Here is a 21362-nt window from a genome sequence, read left to right on the forward strand (position 1 = left end):
TTCTTGGTATTATGATTTTTTTAATTAAAACTTGGACATTTAATATAAAAGACATTCTGGATATTCTTTAAACCTTCTATTTAATTGGTTTTTTTCTGCCATTCTCACCTGGCAGAGAATGGGGTAGCACTACCTCATTGTGGTTAAATGTAGGTGGAAATCCCAGATTCCTCATGCAGTCTCCATTGTCCCCAATGAGTTATTCCTGGATAATGCTGTGTGGTGGGAGTTCTAGTTCCCACATGGTGTCCACAGACACAACTCGGGGGTGGCCTTGTTTACATTAAAAAAATGGTGAAAATTCTAGCTCTCCACTAAGCTCCCCTGACCGTACCCTAGCCGGGAGGGAAAGGAGTGCTATGTTACTTCCCACTGTGGGGTGGAAGTTCAGGCTTCACACATTATCCACACTGATACCACCTGGGCTTCATTACTGGCTTATGGGAAAGAAAGTCCTGGATCACTACTCAGCCTTTTCTTTTCCTTTCCTTTCTTTTCTTTTTCTTAATTTAATTTTATTTTTTCAGTATTCCAAGATTCGTTGTTTATGCACCACATCCCATGCTCCATGCAATACGTGCCCTCCTTAATACCCAACACCAGGCTCACCCATTCCTCCACCCCCCCCTCCCAATTCCCCCAATTCACTTTTCCTTTCTTCCTCCTAATGTCCTCCATGTTATTCCTTAAGCTCCACAAGTAAGTGAAACTATATGATAACTGATTCTCTTTGCTTGACTTACTTCACTCAGCATAATCTCCTCCAGTCCCATCCATGTTGATACAAAAGTTGGGTATTTATCATTTCTGATGGAGGCATAATACTCCATTGTATATATGGACCATATCTTCTTTGACCATTCATCTTTTGAAGGGCATCTTGGTTCTTTCCACAGGTTGGTGATTGTGGCCATTGCTGCTATGAATATTGGGGTGCAGAAGGCCCTTCTTTTCACTACATCTGTATCTTTGGGTTAAATACCCAGTAGTGTAATTGCAGGGTCATAGGGTAGCTCTATTTTTAGTTTCTTAAGGAATCTCCACACTGTTTTCCAAAGTGGCTGTACCAACTTGCATTCCCACCAACAGTGTAAGAGGGTTCCCCTTTTTCCACATCCTCTCCAACACTTGTTGTTTATTGTCTTGTTAATTTTGGCCATTCTAACTGATGTAAGATGGTATCTCAATGTGGTTTTGATTTGAATCTCCCTGATGGCTAATAATGATGAACATTTTTTCATGTGTCTGTTAGCCATTTGGATGTCTTCTTTGGAGAAGTATCTATTCATGTCTTCTGCCCATTTTTGACATGAGTATCTATTTTTTGAGTGTTGAGTTTGAAGAGTTCTTTATAGATCTTGGATATCAGCCCTTTGTCTGTAGTGTCATTTGCAAATATCTTCTATTCTGTGGGTTGCCTCTTTGTTTTATTGACTGTTTCCTTTGCTATACAGAAGCTTTTGATCTTGATGAAGTCCCAAAAGTTCATTTTCACTTTTGTTTCCTTTGTCTTCAGTGACATGTCTTGAAAGAAGTTGCTGTGGCCATGTCGAAGAGGTTACTGTCTATGTTCTCCTCTAGGATTTTGATAGGTTCCTGCCTCATGTTGAGGTCTTTTATCAATTTTGAGTTTATCTTTGTGTATGATGTAAGAGAATGGTCGAGTTTCATTCTTTTACACATAGCTGTCCAATTTTCCCAGCACTATTTATTGAAGAGACTGTCTTTTTTCCACTAGATAATTTTTTCCTGCTTTGTTGAAGATTATTTGACCATAGAGTTGTGAGTCCATATCTGGGCTCACTATTCTGTTCCACTGGTCTATGTGTCTGTTTTTGTGCCAGTACCATGTTTTCTTGATGATCAGAGCTTTGTAATAAAGATTGAAATCAGGCAATGTGATGCCCCTAGTTTTTTCTTTTTCAACATTTCCTTAGCAATTCGGGGTCTCTTCTGGTTCCATACAAATTTTAGGATTGTTTGTTCTAGCTCTTTGAAAAATGCCAGTGGAATTTTGATTGGGATGGCATTGAAAGTATAGATTGTTCTAGATAGTATAGACATTTTAACAATGTTTATTCTTCCAATCCATGGGCATGGAATGCTTTTCCATCTTTTTGTGTTTTCTCCAGTTTCTTTCATGAGTGTTCTGTAGTTCCTTGAGTATAGATCCTTTACCTCTTTGGTTAGGTTTATTCCAATTTGTCTTATGGTTCTTGGTGCTATAGTAAATGGAATCAATTCTCTAATTTCCCTTTCTATATTTTCACTGTTAGTGTATAAGAAGGCAACTGATTTCTGTGCATTGATTTTGTATCCTGCCACATTACTGAATTGCTGTATGAATTCTAGTAGTTTGGGGGTGGAGTCTTTTGGGTTTTCCACATCTCTTCTCTCTGCGAAGAGAGAGAGTTTGACTTCTTCTTTGCCAATTTGAACACATTTTATTTCTTTTTGTTGTCTGATTGCTGTTGCTAGGACTTCTAGTACTCTCTTGAACAACAGTGGCAAGAGTGGGCATCCTTATCATGTTCCTGATCTCAAAAGGAAGGCTGTCAGCTTTTCCCCATTGAGAATGATATTCGCTATGGGTTTTTCATAGATAGATTTTGTGAAGTTGAGGAATGTTCCCTCTATCCCTACTTTGAAGAGTTTTAATCAAGGAATGGATGCTGTATTTTGTCAAATGCTTTTTCTGCATCAACTGAGAGGACCATGTGGTTCTTCTCTCTTCTCTTACTGATTTGTTCTATCACATTGATTGATAAGTGAATGTTGAACCACCCTTGCATCCCAGGGATAAACCCCACCTGGTTATGTGGATAATCTTTTAATGTAGTGTTGGATCCTATTAACTAGGATCTTATTGAAAATCTTGGCATCCATATTCATCAGGGATATTGGTCTGAAATTCTCCTTTTTGATGGGGTCTTTGCCTTTTTTTGGGATCAGGGTAATGCTGGCTTCATAGAAAGAGTCTGGAAGTTTTCCTTCTGTTTTATTTTTTGAAACAACTTCAGGAGAATAGGTATTATTTCTTCTTTGAATGTTTGGTAGAATTCCCCAGAGAATCCATCAAGTCCTGCCTGGTCTCTTGTTTTTTGGGAGGTTTTTGATCACTGCTTCAGTCTTATTACTAGATATTGGTCTATTCAGGTTGTCAGTTTCTTCCTGTTTCAGTCTTGGAAATTTTTAGGTTTCCAGGAATGCATCCATTTCTTCTAGGTTGCTTAATTTATTGGCATATAACTGTTGATAATAATTTCTGGTGATTGTTTCTATTTCCTTGGTGTTAGTAGTGATCTCTCCCCTTTTATTCATAATTTTATTAATTTGAGTCCTCTTTTCTTTTGGGTTAGTTTTGGCCAGTGGTTTATCAATCTTACTGGTTCTTTTAAAGAACCAGCTTCACTTTTATCAATGTGTTCTACTGTATCTCTGGTTTCTAACTCATTGATCTCTGCTCTAATCTTGATTATTTCCCTTCTTGTGATGGGGTTGGCTTAATTTGTTGTTGATTTTCCAGTTCATTAAGGTGTAAAGAGAGTTGGTGTATTTGGGATTTTTTCAGTTTTTTTGAGGGAGGCTTGGATGGCTATGTATTTCCCCCTTAGGACTGCCTTTGCCATATCCCATAGGTTTTGGACCACTGTGTCTTCTTTCTCATTGGTTTCCATGAATTGTTTAAGTTGTTCTTTGATTTCCTGGGTCAGCCAAACATTCTTGAGCAGAATGGTCTTTAGCTTCCAAGTGTTTGAATTTCTCCCAAGCTTTTTCTTGTGGTTGAGTTCCAGTTTCAAAGCATTGTGGTCTGAGAATATGCAGGGAATAATCTCAATCTTTTGGTATCAGTTGAGCCCTGATTTGTGACCCAGCATGCGTTCTATTCTGGAGAAAGTTTCATGTGTGCTCAAGAAGAATGGGTATTCTGTTGTTTTAGGGTGGAATGTTCTGTATATATCTATGAGGGCCATCTGGTCCAATGTGTCATTCAAAGCTCTTGTTTCTTTATTGATTTTCTGCTTGGATGATCTGTCTATTACTGAGAGTGGCGTGTTCAGATTCCCTACAATTAATGTGGTCATATCAATATGACTCTTTATTTTGATTAACAGTTGGCTTTTGTAGGTGGTTTCTCCCATATTGGGGGCATAAATATTTAAATTGCTAGATCTTCTTGGTGGAATGACCTTTTAAGGATGATGTAGTGTCCTTCTGTATCTCTGACTACAGTCTTTAGGTTAAAATCCAATTTGTCTGATATGAGAATCACTACCCCAGCTTTCTTTGGAGTCCTGTTGGCATGAAAGATGGTTCTCCATCCCTTCACTTTCAGTCTGGATGTATCTTTAGGTTTCAAATGTGTCTCTTGTAGACAGCATGTGGACGGGTCCTGTCATTTTATCCAGTCTGCAACCCTGTGCCATTTTATGGGAGCATTTAGGCCATTCATGTTGAGAATGATTAGTGAAAGATACGTTTTTATTGACATCATGTTGCCTGTGAAGTCCTTGTTTCTATAGATTATCTCTGTAAATTTCTGGTCTCTGTTACTCCTGGGTTCTTTCTTCTTTTATAGACCGCCCCCTCCCCCAATATTTCTTGTAGTGCCAGCTTGGTGGTCACATACCCTTTTAAACTTTGCCAGTCTTGGAAGCTCTTTATCTCTCCATCCATTTTGAATGTCAGCCTTGCTGGTTAAAGTATTCTTGGCAGCATATTCTTCTCATTTAGTGCCCTGCATATGTCTTTCCAGCCCTTTCTGGCTTGGTAGGTTTCTGTAGACAGGTCTGATGTTATTCTGATGGTCCTTCCCCTGTACTTAAGGAATCTCTTTCCCCTAGCCCTTAAGACCTCCTGTCTGAAATTATGATTTGTGAATTTCACAATTAAGTGTCTAGATGTCTTTTTAGACATTGATCTTGGGGGTGCCCTTTCTGCCTCTAGGACATGAAAACTTGTTCCATTCCCCAGATTAGGGAAATTTTCAGCCAGAATTTGTTCAACTATATTTTCTAGTCTTCTCTCTTTCTCACCCTCCCAGAGATCCCAATAATTCTGGTGTTGGAATATTTCATGGTGACATTTATTTTCCTAATTCTGTTTTCATGGCTTCTAAGCTGTTTGTTCCAGTCATCCTCCTGATCCTTCTTTTCTATCAGTTTGTCTTCTAGATCACTAATTCTGTCTTCTGCCTCCAGTTACCCTAGCTGTTCGAGTATATTTAGATTAGATTGGATCTCATTGATAGCATTTTTAACTTTTTCTCAGGCAGCTTTCACATCTGCCCTAATCGATTCCATGTTGTCATTAATGTTTTTCTCCAACCCAGCCATTGCCTCGATAATTGTAACCCCAAATTCCCTTTCCAACATGCTGTTTATGTCCATATCCAATAGTTATGGGGCAGAGGGCACAGTTTCTGAATTTTTCCTCTGTTGGGTGTTCCTCCTTCTAGTCATTTTGGTGAGAGGTGTTTGAGGGGATGTATAGCTGAATATATCAACAATGATCCAGGCAAGGTGCACCCTGGAAAGTTTCAGAGCAATCAGAGTCACCACCAAAAAGAAAGAAAAAAGAAAAAAGAGAGAAAAAGAAAAAAAAAAAGAGAGGAAACCCAGCCAAAATGAACCCCAAGAGCAAGATTTATAAGGTACATAAACAAAACTGAACAAACAAAAAGACTGACAAAAATAAGAGACAAGAAAAAAAAGAAAAACCCAGCCAAAATGAACCCCAAGAATAAGATTTATATAATACCAGAATAAAAACAAATACACAGAAACACTAACAGAAGAATAAGATGGGAGTGTGGTTATAAATCCTCAGTGTGGGCGAGGAAGGTTATTTCAGTTCTTCCGGGGTGTATCTTGTTATCTTTGTTAAAGGACTCAACTTTCCAGAGATACAGGGAAATTAAAACTGGTTTATATATAGGGGTAGTATTGACTAGGGAAAAGGGATTACCTTGAAGCTTATATCTATATGTATATATTAAGAAGGAAAAGAAAAAGAAACTAGGTATATGTATTTAAAAAGTTCAAGTTAAGAAGTTATTATGGAATATGTTGTATTAAAGCTCTAGTTGTAATGGTAAGTAGGTTAAAAAAAAGAACAAGAATAGTGAGAATGAATTTAAAAAAGGAAAAGAAAGAAAAATTGTATCTATGAAATATACCGGTTTGGGGGCAATACCAGGATCTTAATATATTGTTTTTCCCTGATGTTGGGGGTTGGGGGTTGACAGTTTTATGGGACCCCATGGTGGTTGTCCTCTTGTTCTTTTGACTTGTCTTCTGGGGGAGGGGCCTGCCGCATTGTTTTTCAGTTAGTCCTGCTTGGGCTGAGTTGTCCTGCCCACTATCAAGGGGCTTGGCTCTGTGGAAAAGTTTTTCAGGCTTTTGTTCTCTAGACATTTTGAATTGCTTTTGTTCTCTAGACTGCAGCTTTTTACGATTTTTCGGCGGTTTAATGGAAAGTAAACTGTCCATACCCAGACCTCCACCTCAGAGAGAATCCTTGGTCTGCTCCCCCCCTGGGTGGTCCAGAGCATAGAGACTCCCCCTCTGCAAAACTCCACTAACACCGTAGCCTCCCACAGGCAGTGCACACCCCCAGCCACTGTCCCAGTGGTTGCCAGAGGCCCCCACTTGTCTCTGCACCCCCATGCCACTAAAACTGCAAGTGATATTGGTCCAGGAGAACCTGAACCCAGGTAGCTGTCATTGCTGAGACTGCTGCCTGGGGTTCATGCCCACACTGGGTGTGCTCATCCCAGGAAGAGGTGCAGGTCGCAGAAGGCTGTGGGCCGAAGGACCCCAACCAGAGTTCACGCCAGACTCTCTCAGACACGGGTGGGAGTGCCCCAGCCCAAGTGGTGGTGCAAGGAGGGGAAAGCCATGAGCTCAGGGACCATGAGCTGGAGGCCTTGCTGGACTCTCTCTGGCATGGGTGGTTGTCAGTGGCGACCGTCCTGGGACCATGGGCTTAGGTCCATGCCCATGACTGTCTGATTCCACCAGTTGCCCCTTGAGATCTTTTGCTCTTTTTGAGTGCTTTTAACCAGACTCCCAAGTTTATGCTGGTCCCCAACCACAGGGCATTTTCATACTGGGGTATTACTTTCCAATGGGTTGCTTCTGGTGGCTCCCTCCCCTTTCTGTTTATCCTCTGATATCAGTCTGAGTGTTCCAACACCACTTTACCTCTCCGCTGGTGTCTTCTGCCCCTTTAGAGATCCAGAAGTGTATAATTTATATCTCAGGCTGATTTCAAAGGTGTTCAGAGTGTTCTGATAGATATTTATCTCACTTTAGGGGACCAGTTGAAACAGGGTCTCCTACTTCTCTGCCATCTTGCCCCTCCCCTTTTCTGACAACACCTTGGCAGGAGTGTTGGGGCACTCAGCCTTCTGAGTGTAGAAGTCAGGACTCCTCCCTTGAACTATGTTGGTATGGGCAGGAGTGGAGCCATAGTTTTTTCTAGGGTGTTTAGCTGGAGTAGAGTGGTTATCATCTAAAAAGTTTCTATCTTGCTAGGCTTCTCCTATCCTGTTATGTTGGCAGTTGAGAGAAGGCTTAGGTTGAAGCTTTTTTTTTTTTTTTTTTTTTTTTGCCTTTGTTTATTGATGTTTCTGGATTGCTAGATTCTTCAGCTTCAAGGGTCAGATATATGAGGCAAAAAGGAAAACCAAGGCTCTCACCACTTTGTCATATCAATTTGGATCATTTTTATTTCTTTTTCTCATCTGATTGCTATGGCTAGGATTTCCAGTACTATGTGGAATGAAAGTGGTGGGAGTGGGCGTCCTTGTTTTGTTCCTCATCTTAGAGGAACAACTTTCCCCTTTTCATAATTGAGTATGATGTTAGCTGTTTGTTTATCATTTATGGCTGTGATTTTATTGAGGTTTGTTTCCCTCTATACCCATTTTGTTGAGTTTTTATAATGAGTGGATGTTGAATTTTATCAAATGCTCTTTCTGATCTATTGAGACGATCATGATTTTTATCCTCTGTTTGTTTACATTTATCACATTGATTGCTTTATAGATACTGAACCATGAACTGCATCACCGAGAGGCAGCCATCCTGATAGGACAGTGGAATGACCTGTTGACATTCCAGGTAAGGTGCCAGTATGGCACAACACCTCATGGTGTCAGATCTCCATCCTCCAAGACATGAAGTGCTGTTTCCTCTAACTAGCTGGAGCCAAAAGCAGAGTGAGCAACACTCTTCTGAGCTGGCCTGCACATCATTTAGAACCATGCTATTAAACTGAACTCTGTTATTCTCACTATCTTTTAAAAAGATAATATTATCTGCAACATTGAGTAAGAGCCAAGTTAGAAAGCAAGTTCTGACATTAATTGATTGTGAATATTCAAGGCTTTTTTCCTGAAAGTCTATTACTTGTTTGTTTTCTCATTAAAGGGATCATTAAAGTCTTCCTTCCAGAATATTAGAATGGTTATAAAGTTAAATATAGAGTAGAATTAGCTTCCTCCCCAATCATTATGACTAATGCTCTGAAGTACCAAAACTCTACACTCTCCAATGATTTGGAGATTTTGCCTTTTGTACTGTATTCAGTCTTGATATCCAGTAACAGGACATCTAAACCAGTGGTTCTCAATGAGGCAGTACTCATAATACAGAAGTATTATAAAAGGTATTTCATTTTCAAAATGACACAAAGGGGACATCATTGACATTAATGATGAGGACCAAGAATGTTAGACGTCCTTGTTTCCTGATGTAGACCTGTGTTGCTGTGAACATTCCTCTCAAAACTGCTTTTGCTGAATCTGTTAGATTTTGGAACATTGTCTTTGCATTTTCAATGTCTCAAGGTATTTTTTAATTTCCTCTTTGATTTCTTTGTTGACCCAGTGGTTGTTTGGTAACATATTTTTAGCCTTTATGTGTTTGTATTTTTTTCCTCTTTATTGATTTTTAGTTTCGTATCATTGTGCTCAGAAAAGATGATGAGTTTTCTTGAATTTATTGAGACACTGAGACATTTTGTTTTGTAAGTGGAGTGTTAAAGTTTCCTACTATGATTGTATTACTGTCAATTTCTCCTTTTATATCTCTTCATAGTTATTTTATATATTTAGGTGCCCCCATGATGGTGCATAGATATTTACAGTCCTTATGTTTCTTGTTTGATATCCTTATCATTATGTAACATTCTTCTTTGTCTTGTCACAGTCTTTGTTTTAAAGTCTATTTTGTCTGAATTGGTATCGCTATCCCAGCTTTCTTTTTGTTTCCATTTGCATATAGTACCTTTTTCTATCCCTTGACTTTCAGTGTGTGTTTATCTTTAGGTCTGAAGTTAGTCTCTTATAGGCAGCCTATAGATGGGTTTTGTTTGTTTGTTTTTTCTTCTTTACCTGTTCAGTTACCCTAGATCTTTGATTGGAACATTTAGTTCATGTATATGTAAAGTAATTACTGATAGGTATGTACTTATTGCCATTTTGTTCATTGTTTTCTGGTTGTTTTTTTAGTACCTCTTCTCTTGCTGTTCTCCTTTGTTAATTTGATGACTTTCTTATTGTTATGTTTCAATTCTTTTCTGTTTATTTTTTGTATATCTATTATAGGGTTTTGTTTGTGGTTACCATGAGGTTCATATATAACAACTTCAGTGTGTAACAGTTTATATTAAGTTGATGGTCACTTAAGTTTGAACACATTCTAAAAGTAGTATGTTTTTGGGGCGCCTGGGTGGCTCAGTGGGTTAAGCCGCTGCCTTCGGCTCAGGTCATGATCTCAGAGTCCTGGGATTGAGCCCCGCATTGGGCTCTCTGCTCAGCAGGGAGCCTGCTTCCTCCTCTCTCTCTGCCTGCCTCTCTGCCTGCTTGTGATCTCTCTGTCAAATAAATAAATAAAATCTTTAAAAAAAATAAATAAAAATAAAAGTAGTATGTTTTTATTCCCCACCCCATTTTGTTTTGATGTCATATTTTACATATTTTTGATTTTGTGTATTCCTTAACTCATTATGATATATGTAGTTCATTTTACTACTTTTTAAAATTTTTTATTTATTTATTTATTTTTATTTTATTTTTTATAAACATATATTTTTATCCACAGGGGTACAGGTCTGTGAATTGCCAGGTTTACATACTTCACAGCACTCACCATAGCACATACCCTCCCCAATGTCCATAACCCCACCCACCCAACCCCCCTCCCCCCATCAACCCCCAGTTTGTTTTGTGAGATTAAGAATCACTTATGGTTTGTCTCCCCATTTTACTACTTTTGTCTCTTAATCTTCATAGTAGCTTTATAAGTGGTTGATTCATTTACCTTTACTGTTAGTTTTTTTTTAAGTGGGATTTTTTTTTTTTAATTTTCTTATTTCCAATTATGGCCTTTCCTCCCCACCGCTTAAAGAAGTCCCTTAACAGTTCTAGAAAGTTCAGTGTAGTGCTACCTTTATTTTGTTGGGAAAACTATCTCTTCTTGAGTTGTGAAGGTTAATCTTGCCAAGAAGAATATTCTTGATTGTAGGTTTTTTTTTTTCCTTTCAGCACTTTGAATATATAATTCCAGTTGCTTCAAGCCTACAACCTTCCTGCTGAAATATAGATTTTGCCTTATAGGTTTTGCCTTATAGTGCTGCTTTTGAGATTCTCTCTTTAATTTTTGACATTTTAGTTAATTTGTGCCTTGGTGTGGACCTCTTTATTTTCATCTTGTTTGGGACTCTCTTCTTCCTGGATTTGGATGTCTGTTTCCTTTCTTAGGTAATGGAGGTTGTCTGCCTCTTTCTCTCTTTTCCTTCTGGGACTCCTGTAATGGAAATGATAGCCTGCTTGATATTGTTCTAGAGGTCCCTTAAACTATTCTCACTTTTTAAAAAGATTTATTTATTTTTGAGAGAGAGTGTGTGTATGTGTGAGCAGGGGAAAGGGCAGAAGAAGAAGGAGACAAGCTGACTCCCTGCTGAGTGCAGAGCCTGATGTGGGGCTCAACTCCATGAACATGAGATCATGACCTGAGCTGAAATTAAGAGCCAGATGCTCAACCAGATGAGCTACCCAGGAGCCCCAATTATCCTCATTTTTAAAATTCTTTTTTCTTTCATCTTTCAGCGTGGCTGATTTCCATTACCCTGTCTTCCAGATTGCAGATCCATTCTTCCACATTTTCTAACCTGTTTTTGATTCCCTGTAGTGTCTTTTTCATTTTGGTTACTGTATTCTTTAGCTCTGATTGGGCCTTTTTATATTTTTTTAATCTCATTGTTGAAGTTCTCACTGTATTTATTTATTCTTCTCCTGAGTTTGGTGAGCATCTTTATTATTTTGTACTCTTTGTCAGGCTTATTGCTTATCTGTTTCATTTAATTCTTTTTCTGAGGTTTTTGTGTGCTCTTTCATTTGCAACACATTCCTGACTCATCATTTGGCCAATTCTATGTGTTAAGTAGGCCAGCTATATCTCCTGGTCTTGAGTGAGTGGCCATATGTGGAAGTCACTCTGTAGGGCCCAGAAGCACAATATCCTCTAGTCACTAGAACAAGACCGTCCAGGGATATCCTCTGCCTCTGTGTGCCCTCTTGTTGTGGATGGGCCTCTACTGCTGCAAGCATGCTAGTGTATGGGGCTGGCCCTCAGCCTGCCTGGTTTGTGTTGCTCACCCATGACTGTTAACAAGCACAGTGGTGTGCAGGACTGGTTCCCCCACCCCACTCCAGGGCAAGAGCCATTTTGGAGTGGCACATGTCCAGTTGAGGCTATCTGTTGTGTGTGGCAGGATGAAAGCTGGTTTTAGAGCTGTTGGTCCCAGCTGAGGCCACCTACTTGAGTGTGGCAGGTTAGGAGTCACTATGGGAGGGCACCTACAGGAGTGGGCAGGTTGGGCTTGGCAGGTCTGCAGGGGAATTCCAGGGCAGGATGAGTGGTACTAGCAAGGCAGATGGAGAGTATCAGAACTAGTACCTGCCAGGGGCACCTGGGTGGCTTAGTAGGTTGAGCATCTGCCTTTGGCTCAGGTCATGATCCCAGGGTCCTGGAATTGAGCCCTGTGTTGGGATCCCTGCTGGGTAGGGAGCCTCCTTCTCCCTCGGTCCTTTCCCCTCCTCGTGTGCATGTTTCCCTCTTTCTCTCTCTCTCTCTCTCTCTCTCTCTTTCTCAGAAAATAAAATAAAATAAAATAAAATAAAATAAGCTAGTACCTGCCAGCAATGCATCAACTAGGCAGAATGAAGTCAAGAAAAATGGCAGCTTCCAGTGTTTCTAAACCTGGAGAAGGTCTCTACAGATTTCTGTCCCTTTGGCACATGGTGTAAAATCAGTCAATAGATCTCCTTCTTGTATAGCTCAAGTACTTTTCAAACAGCTGTCTTCATGCTGAGTCTCAGAGCAAGTGAGTTTGTGCATGGGCCCTTTAGGAGTGGAGTCTCCGTTTTCTTTAGTTTTCTAGCTCTCCAGAATTAAGCCCCACTGATTTTCAAAGCCAGACATTCTGGCAGCTTGTCTTCCCAGTGAAGGTCCCCAGGACAGGTGGTGTTCATTGTGGGGCCTAGAACATCACAATAGTGGATTGTCATGTTGAGGGTGTTGGTCCCAACCAAACCATGTCTCTGCCTTTCTGACCCTTCTCAGTGTGTCTTTTTCTTTGTATATTTAACTGTGGAAAAAGCATTCTGCTGTCTTCAGGTTGTTCTTAGAGATAGTTGGTCTGTATGTGGTTGCAGCCTTGGGGTGTATGTGGGAGGAGGTGAGCTCAGGATCTTTCCAGGATCTTTTTCCACTTCTCTATCTGATCAGGATCTTCTCTTGGTCATTTTACATTCTGGCTATGATAATGTCCAGATGTGGATCTCTGAGTTAATCTTACTTAGAGCTTTTTGAGCTTCTTGGATTTTTTTTTTCATCAGATTTGGAACTTTAGAATATTCTTTATGTCTCTTTCTCCATTTCTTCTCAGTCCCCCGTTGTACTCATGCATGCTTGGTTATATTTTATAGGACTCTGAAGCTCTATTTATTTTCTCTTTTTTCTATCTGTTCTTTAGACTGGATAATCTCAACTGACCTTCTAGTTTGCTGATTCCTTCTTCTGTCAGCTCAAGTCTGCTGTTGACATCTTCTTGTGAATTTTTCACTTCAGCTATTGTTCTTTCTGGTACTCCACAAATTTCTATTATGTTCTTTTTTTAATAATAATCATAATTTCTGTCTCTTTAGTGGTCTTCTCTATTTGGTGAGATGTTGTTCTTTAGTTCTTTAGATGTAGTTTTCTTTAGTTCTCTGAACGTACTTATGACAGTTTATTTAAAATTTTTGCCAGTTGGGTCCAATTTCTGGGCTTTGTCAGAGACAGTTTCTACTGATTGCCTTTTGCATGTGTGTGGGAGGGAGGGGCATGTTTTTATATTGTAATTTTTTGTTGTTGAAAATTGGACATGTAAAATAACAAAATGTAGAGTCTCTGGAGATCAGATTCCCCATCCCTTCTCCAAGGTTTGTTGTTGCTGTTTATTATTATTGTTGCTAGTTTTTATTTAGTGACTTTCCTTGACTAATGCTACAAAAATCTGTATTTTTTTCTTGCATGTAACAAATGAAGTCTCTGTTCAGTTATCTTAATGTGCAGCAAATGATTGAACAGAGATTTCCTTAACTACCTTGAACTGCTAGGACTGTCCTTTCCTGAGGGGTGTCTGTGTGTGGGGTAAGTTACCCGTGCTATAGCATGCATGTGTTAACTATGCCTTACTCTTCCCTTCCTGCTTGTGCAGTGCCTCTAGGTCAGCCAGAGGTGAAAGGTTAGGTCACCTCAGGTTTTTCCTGAGTAGGTGCACAGCCCTGCACATGAATCTGTCCTTCTAGAATTCCAGCAATCTCGGAGATTTTCAGATATTTTTTTGCAGATATATATTTTTTAAAGATTTTGTTTATTTATTTGACAGAGAGAAATCACAAGTAAGCAGAGAGGCAGGCAGAGAGAGAGGAGGAAGCAGGCTCCCTGCTGAGCAGAAAGCCCGATGTGGGGCTCGAACCCAGGACCTGGGATCATGACCTGAGCCGAAGGCAGCGGCTTAACCCACTGAGCCACCCAGGCACCCCGATCTCAGAGCTTTTCAAAGTCCCCTGTGAACATCTCATTTCCCACTTTTTCCTTTTGAATTTTTTGGTGACCTCTAATTAGCCCCAAATGGTATTGTTGCCTTAGGCAGTTGTTATGTTAAATAACCACCACTAATTGTATCCTACAGATGCCCTGGTGATAGGGCTGTTCACATTGAGTAAGCCCTCAATCAAGTTAAATAAAGACAAGATCCAGGAGCTATCAGGCAGGTCAAAGAGTGACAATCATCAGTGAATTGAGCTTTAGGAGAGCTCCGCTCCCATCCTGTGTCCTCTCCTGTGGCTGCTAGGCTGCTGGTTTTCACTGCGATGGTGCAGCTGTTGATTTCGAGTTACGGAGGAGCTGGGCAAGGGTGATGGGAATGGGGTTGTTGGGTCCCCCAGTAATGGGTCCATGGTCAAAGGAGCGAGACTGATACAAAGCAAAGGTTTTATTTCGTGCTAAACATCAAGAATCAAACCGACTGTCAAATAGACCGGTTGGGGCCGCCCCTTACAGAAAGGACAACCTCTCTCTTCTTTGCAGACTAGCTTTTAAGGGCAAAGGCCATGTGGTTGGGCCTGGCCATGCACAGGTGACCAATGAGATTGTAACACAGAGAAAGCTGCACCATCCTGCTAGGTCACACATAAGTGACCTGTTGAATTACAGTTTACCCTATAGTAGATATTTGAACTAGCCTATCACGTTGGCCAGAATTGGCACCCAAAGGGCACCCAAAGGGCGGAGCTGAAACTCCTTGGTAGCTAGGAGACAGTATGGGTCCCCACTGATTGAATACCTTCACCTGGCCTGACCCACCCTTGTATTTGGGCTTTGTTACCTTGGACTGGTTTCCGGGACTTGTTTTTAAGTAAGTTCCCTGAAGGGAGGGGGGCAGGGTCAGGATGGAGCTGCTCTGGCTAAATGGGCCTTTACAGGGTAAGACCCAGAGCTTTTTATTTTTACCTACATTCAGCTATTTTCCTTTAATAATTAAGCCCTCAAACTATTGCAATTCTTTGGTTAATATGAAATGTTCTAATGAAGTTAATGCTGAGCATTTTTGCCATTGTCTCACTGTGAATTTTCAGAGGTCCTTACCTCTACCGCTCGAGAAATGCTTCACCTCAGTGTTATTTCAACGTTATTCACTCTGTTCCGTCTCTCACACTTCACAAGTCTCTCTCAGTAGTTGGCCTCCCTTCCCAGCTCAGAAGAAACTGAGTGGGAATTAACTGCAGCCTCCTTGCTCTAACTTAAGAACTTGCCATCCTCTTCCCATCATCATAGAAGAGATGTCCTTACTCCCAAATCAAACCCAGCACTGCTCTACTAAACTTTCCAGTGGCTTTCCATCTCAGAGCAAATCCAAAGCCCTTTCCATGGTCTAAGAGGAGTTCTAGAATACACTTACGATACTTATAAATACACTTATAAAATATACTTACTATAATATACTTACTGGCTCTGTGATCTCATCTCCAACCACCCTCCCCTTGCTCACACTCCTCCAGCTCGTTGGTCTTCTTGCTATGCCTTTAGCAGTGAAATATGTTCCCACCTCAGGGACTTTGTACTTGCCGTTTTTTTGTTTTGCTCACTTTGACCTTAGTGTGCACATGGTTCATGTCCTCAATTCCTTCAAGATTTGCTCAACTTATCAGAGAAATCTTCTCCAAGAACAAATGATTCTATCATCTTTTATCTTATCAAGGTCTCTCTTTATTGGATATCTCTCCTTTCCTACCTGTACCTTCAACTACAGATTTTAAGTGCTTCATTCTTTTCTTAAGATGAACCTTTTCTTTTCTTAAGATGTCCCCATCTTCCCTGCTAATTACCCTTCTTTCTCCTCTACTTCAAAGCTTAAATTTTGGAGATTTTTATAGTTTTTAAGATACTTTATACTTTCATCTTCCACTCTCTCACCTTACACTCACTTTTTTTTTTTTTTAAGATTTTATTTATTTATTTGTTAGAGAGAGAGAGAGAGCATGAGCACAGGCAGACAGAGTGGTAGGCAAAGGCAGAGGGAGAAGCAGGCTCCCCGCTGAGCAAGGAGCCCGATGTGGGACTCGATCCCAGGACGCCGGGATCATGACCTGAGCCGAAGGCAGCCGCTTAACCAACTGAGCCACCCAGGCATCCCTTTACACTCACTTCTTAACCCTCTACATCCTTACATTTATGCCCGGTGCCTCATTCAAATTGCTCAAGGTCACCGACAAGCTTCTTGCTGCCAGAAGCAATGGATGGTTTCACAACCTAACATGACTTGACCTTTTGCCCTTATTTGGTATTAGTGGCCACTCCTTCCTTTAAGTATTCACTTCAGGGACTCCAGTGACATTGTACTCTCCTGATTCTCCTTTCATTGCTGCTATCACCCTGGGTCTCTTTTGCAGTTCCTTCTCTTCTGTCTGTCCCTTAAATGTAACTCTCAAAATTCCATCCCAGGCTTACCTTTATTGTCATTCTACATGCTGTCTAGGTGACTCTCCATCCTTGGATTCTCACTTGCATGCTGGTGGCTCCGAGATCTAAAACTCCAACCTGGTTCTTTCTCCAGAGTTCCAGATCCATAAATGTAGCTGTCACCTGGTCCCTGCACAGATGCCTTGGACTTAATATTTTAAAACTTGAATTCATGTCCTGCAGGCCCCTTTGCTAGTAGCTGCTCTCTCCTTTACCACCTATCCCAACAACACCATTGTCTCTTGGTTCTAACTCCAAAATTGTCACCACCCTAATTTAGGCCACCATCGTCTCTCATTAGCATTATTTTCCCCCATTTCCTCTGCTAAATCATTATCAGAGTTTATGAAGCCCAGCATGATACGACTCTTGCTTATTATCTCTTCACTTTCTTTTTTCCCCCTTTTAAAAAATAATTTTATTATTAATTATTTTTATTAACATAGAATGTATTATTTGCCCCAGGGATACAGGTCTGTGAATCGTCAGGCTTACACACTAAACAGCACTCACCATATCATATCCCCTCCCCAATGTCTGTAACCCAACCCCCTTCTCCATCCCCCCATCCCCCCAGTAACACTCAGTTTGTTTTGTGAGATTAAGAGTCTCTTATGGATTATCTCCCTGCTGATCCTGTCTTGTTTCATTTTTTCCTTCCCTATCCCCCAAAGCCCCCGACTCTGCCTCTCAAATTCCTCCTATCAGGGAAATCATATGATAATTATCTTTCTCTGATTGATTTATTTTGCTCAGCATAATACCCTCTATCTATCCATCCATGTCATTGCAGATGGCAAGATTTCATTTCTTTTGATGACTACATAGTATTCCATTGTATATATATACCACTTCTTTATCCATTCATCTGTTGATGGACATCTAGGTTCTTCCCATAGTTTGGCTATTGTGGACATTGTTGCTATAAACATTTGGGTGCACATGCCCCTTTGGATCCCTACATTTGTATCTTTAGGGTAGATACCCAATAGTGTGATTGCTGGGTCGAAGGGTAGCACTATTTTCAACTTTTTGAGGAATCTCCATGCTGTTTTCCCGTGTGGCTGCACCAGATTGCATTCCCACCAACAGCGTAAGAGGGTTCCCCTTTCTCCGCATCCTCACCAACATCTGTCATTTCCTGACTTGTTAATTTTAGCCATTCTGACTGGTGTGAGGTGGTATCTCACTGTGGTTTTGATTTGTATTTCCCTGATGCCGAATGAGAGCACTTTCTCGTGTGTCTGTTGGCCATCTGGATGTCTTCTTTGCCGAAATGTCCGTTTATGTCCTCTGCCCATTTCTTGACTGGATTATTTGGTCTTTGGGTGTTGAGTTTGATAAGCTCTTTATAGATTTTGGATACTAGCCCCTTTAACTGATATGTCGTTTGCAAATATCTTCTCCCATTCTGTTGGTTGTCTTATGGCTTTGTTGACTGTTCCCTTTGCTGTGCAAAAGCTTTTGATCTTGATGAAGTCCCAAGAGTTCATTTTTGCCCTTGCTTCCCTTGCCTTTGGCGATGTTCCTAGGAAGAAGTTGCTGCGGCTGAAGTCGAAGAGGTTGCTGCCTATGTTCTCCCCAAGGATTTTGATGGATTCCTTTCTCACATTGAGGTCTTTCATCCATTTTGAGTCGTATTTTTGTGTGGTTTCATTTTTCTGCATGTGGCTGTCCAATTACACCAACACCCATTTGTTGAAGAGACTGTTGTTTTTCCACTGGACATTCTTTCCTGCTTTGTTGAAGATTAGTTGACCATAGAGTTGAGGGTCCATTTCTGGGCTCTCTATTCTGTTCCCATTGATCTGTGTGTCTGTTTTTGTGCCATGACAATACTGTCTTGATGATGACAGCTTTGTCATAGAGCTTAAAGTCTGAAATTTTGATGTCATCAACTTCGGTTTTCTTTTTCAGCATTCCTCTGGCTATTTGGGATCTTTTTTGGTTCTATATAAATTTTAGGATTATGTGTTCCATTTCTTTGGAAAAAATGGATGGGTTTTTGATAGGGATTGCATTAAATGTGTAGATTGCTTTAGGTAGCATAGGCATTTTGACAATATTTGTTCTTCCAATCCATGAGCATGGAACGTTTTTCCATTGCCTTGGGTTTTCCTCAGTTTCTTTCATGAGTACTTTATAGTTTTCTGAGTACAGATTCTTTGCCTCTTTGTTTAGGTTTATTCCTAGGTATCTTATGGTTTGGGGTGCAATTTAAATGAGATTGACTCCTTAATTTCTCTTTCTTCTGCCTTGCTGTTGGTATATGGAAATGCAACTGATTTCTGTGCATTGATTTTATATCCTGACACTTTATTGACTTCCTTTATGAGTTCTAGCAATTTTGGAGTGGAGTCTTTTGGGTTTTCCACATAAAGTATCATATCATCTGCAAAGAGTGAGAATTTGACTTCTTCTTTCCCAATTCAGATGCCTTTTATTTCTTTTTGTTATCTGATTGCCAAGGCTAGGACTTGTAGTGCTATGTTGAATCACAGTGGTGATAGTGGACATCCCTGCTGTGTTCCTGACCTTAGGGGAAAATCTCTCAGTTTTTCCCAATTGAGAATGATATTCACTGTGGGTTTTTCATAGATGGCTTCGATGACATTGAGGTATGTGCCCTCTATCCCTACACTCTGATGAGTTTTGACCAAGAAAGGATGCTGTATTTTGTCAAATTCTTTTTCAGCATCTATTGAAAGTATCATTTGGTTCTTGTTCTTTCTTTTATTAATGTATTGTGTCACATTGATTGATTTGTGATTGTTGAACCAACTTTGAGGCCCAGGAATAAATCCCACTTAGTCATGGTGAATAATTCTTTTAATGTACTGTTGGATCCTATTGGCTAGTATTTTGGTGAGAATTTTTACATCGGTGTTCATCAAGAATATTGGTCTGTAATTCTCCTTTTTGGTGGGGTCTTTGTCTGGTTTTGGGATCAAGATAATGCTGTTCTTATAAAATTCATTTGGAAGTATTCCTTCCATTTCTATTTTTTGAAAAAGTTTTAGGAGAATAGGTATTAATTCTTCTTTAAATGTTTGGTAGAATTTCCCTGGGAAGCCATGTGGCCCTGGGCTCTGGTTTGTTGGGAGATTTTTGATGACTGCTTCAATCTACTTACTGGTTATGGGTTGAGACCTGATTTGTAACCTAGGATGTGATCTATTCTAGAGAATATTCCATGTACATGAGAGAAGAATGTGTATTCTGTTGTTTTGGGGTGGAATGTTCTGAATATATCTGTGATATCCATCTGGTCCAGTGTGTCATTTAAGGCCTTTATTTCCTCGTTGATCTTTTGCTTGGATGATCTGTCCATTTCAGTGAGGGGGGTGTTAAAGTCCCGTATTATTATTGTATTATTGTTGATTTGTTTTTGACTTTGTTATTACTTGGTTTATGTAGTTGGCTGCTCCCATGTTAGGGCATAGATATTTACAATTGTTAGGTCTTCTTGTTGGACAGACCCTTTAAATATGATACAGTGTCCTTCCTCATCTCTTATTATAGTCTTTGGCTAAAATCTAATTTATGTGTTATGAGAATTGTCACCCCAGCTTTCTTTTGATGTCCATTAGCATGGTAAATTGTTTTCCATTCCCTCACTTTAAATCTGGAGGTGTCTTTGGGTCTAAAATGAGTTTCTTGTAGACAGCATATCGATGGGTTTTGGTTTTTTATCCATTCTGATACCCTGTGTTTTTTGTGTTTTTTGAGTGGGGCATTTAGCCCATTTACATTCAGGGTAACTATTGAAAGATAAGAATTTAGTGCCATTGTATTGTCTGTAAGGTGACTGTTACTGTATATTGTCTCTGTTCCTTTCTGAGCTACTACTTTTAGGGTCTCTCTTTGCTTAGAGGACTCCTTTCAGTATTTCCTGTGGGGCTGGTTTGGTGTTTGCAAATTCTTTTAATTTTTGTTTGTCCTGGAAACTTTTTATCTCTCCTTCTATTTTCAGTGACAGCCTAGCTAGATATAGTATTCTTGGCTGCATATTTTTCCCATTTAGTGCTCTGAATATATCATGCCAGTCCTTTCTGACCTGCCAGGTCTCTGTGGATAAGTCTGCTGCCAATCTAATATTTCTACCATTGTATTTTACAGACTTCTTGTCCAGAGCTGCTTTCAGGATTTTCTTTTTGTCACTAAGACTTGTAAGTTTTGCTATTAAATGACGGGGTGTAGACCTATTTTTTATTGATTTTCAAGGGGGTTTTCTGTTCCTCCTGGATTTTGATGATTGTTCCCTTTGCCACATTGGGGAAATTCTCTACTGTAATTCACTCCAATGTACTTTCTGCCCCCCTCTCTCTTTCTTCTTCTACTGTTTCATCTTATCCTATCACTTATCTCTTGAATTCTCCCCTCGCAGTCCAGTAGTTGTTTGTCTCTCTTTTGCTCAGCTTCTTTATTCTCCATCATTTGGTCTTCTAGATCACTAATTCTCTCTTCTGTGTCATTTATCCTAGCAGTAAGAGCTTCCATTTTGATTGTACCTCATTAATAGCTTTTTTAATTTCAGCTTGGTTAGATTTTAGTTCTTTTGTTTCTCCAGAAAGGGATTTTATTTATACAAAAAGGGATTCTCTAATATCTTCCATGCCTTTTTCGAGCCCAGCTAGCCCCTTGAGAATCGTCGTTCTGAACTCTAGTTCTGACATATTACCAACGTCCATATTGATTAGGTCCCTAGCCATCAGTACTACCTCTTGTCTTTTTTGTGTGTGTGTGAGTTTTTCGGCCTTTTCATTTTATCCAGATAAGAATATA

The 21362-nt window shown here is 40.0% G+C and overlaps 1 long non-coding RNA gene across 1 annotated transcript in view; it reads left to right on the forward strand.

The window, feature by feature from the left end:
* The window catches only part of LOC125107859 (uncharacterized), an 82669-nt gene that overhangs the window by 22189 nt on the left and 39118 nt on the right, over nt 1–21362 (forward strand). The window contains exon 2 of the long non-coding RNA XR_007129675.1: nt 8052–8126. This is a non-coding gene — a long non-coding RNA (uncharacterized LOC125107859). The remainder of the gene's footprint in view (nt 1–8051; nt 8127–21362) is intronic.

Source organism: Lutra lutra, chromosome 8, assembly GCF_902655055.1.
Source record: "Lutra lutra chromosome 8, mLutLut1.2, whole genome shotgun sequence".
Classification (NCBI taxonomy): Eukaryota; Metazoa; Chordata; class Mammalia; order Carnivora; family Mustelidae; genus Lutra; species Lutra lutra.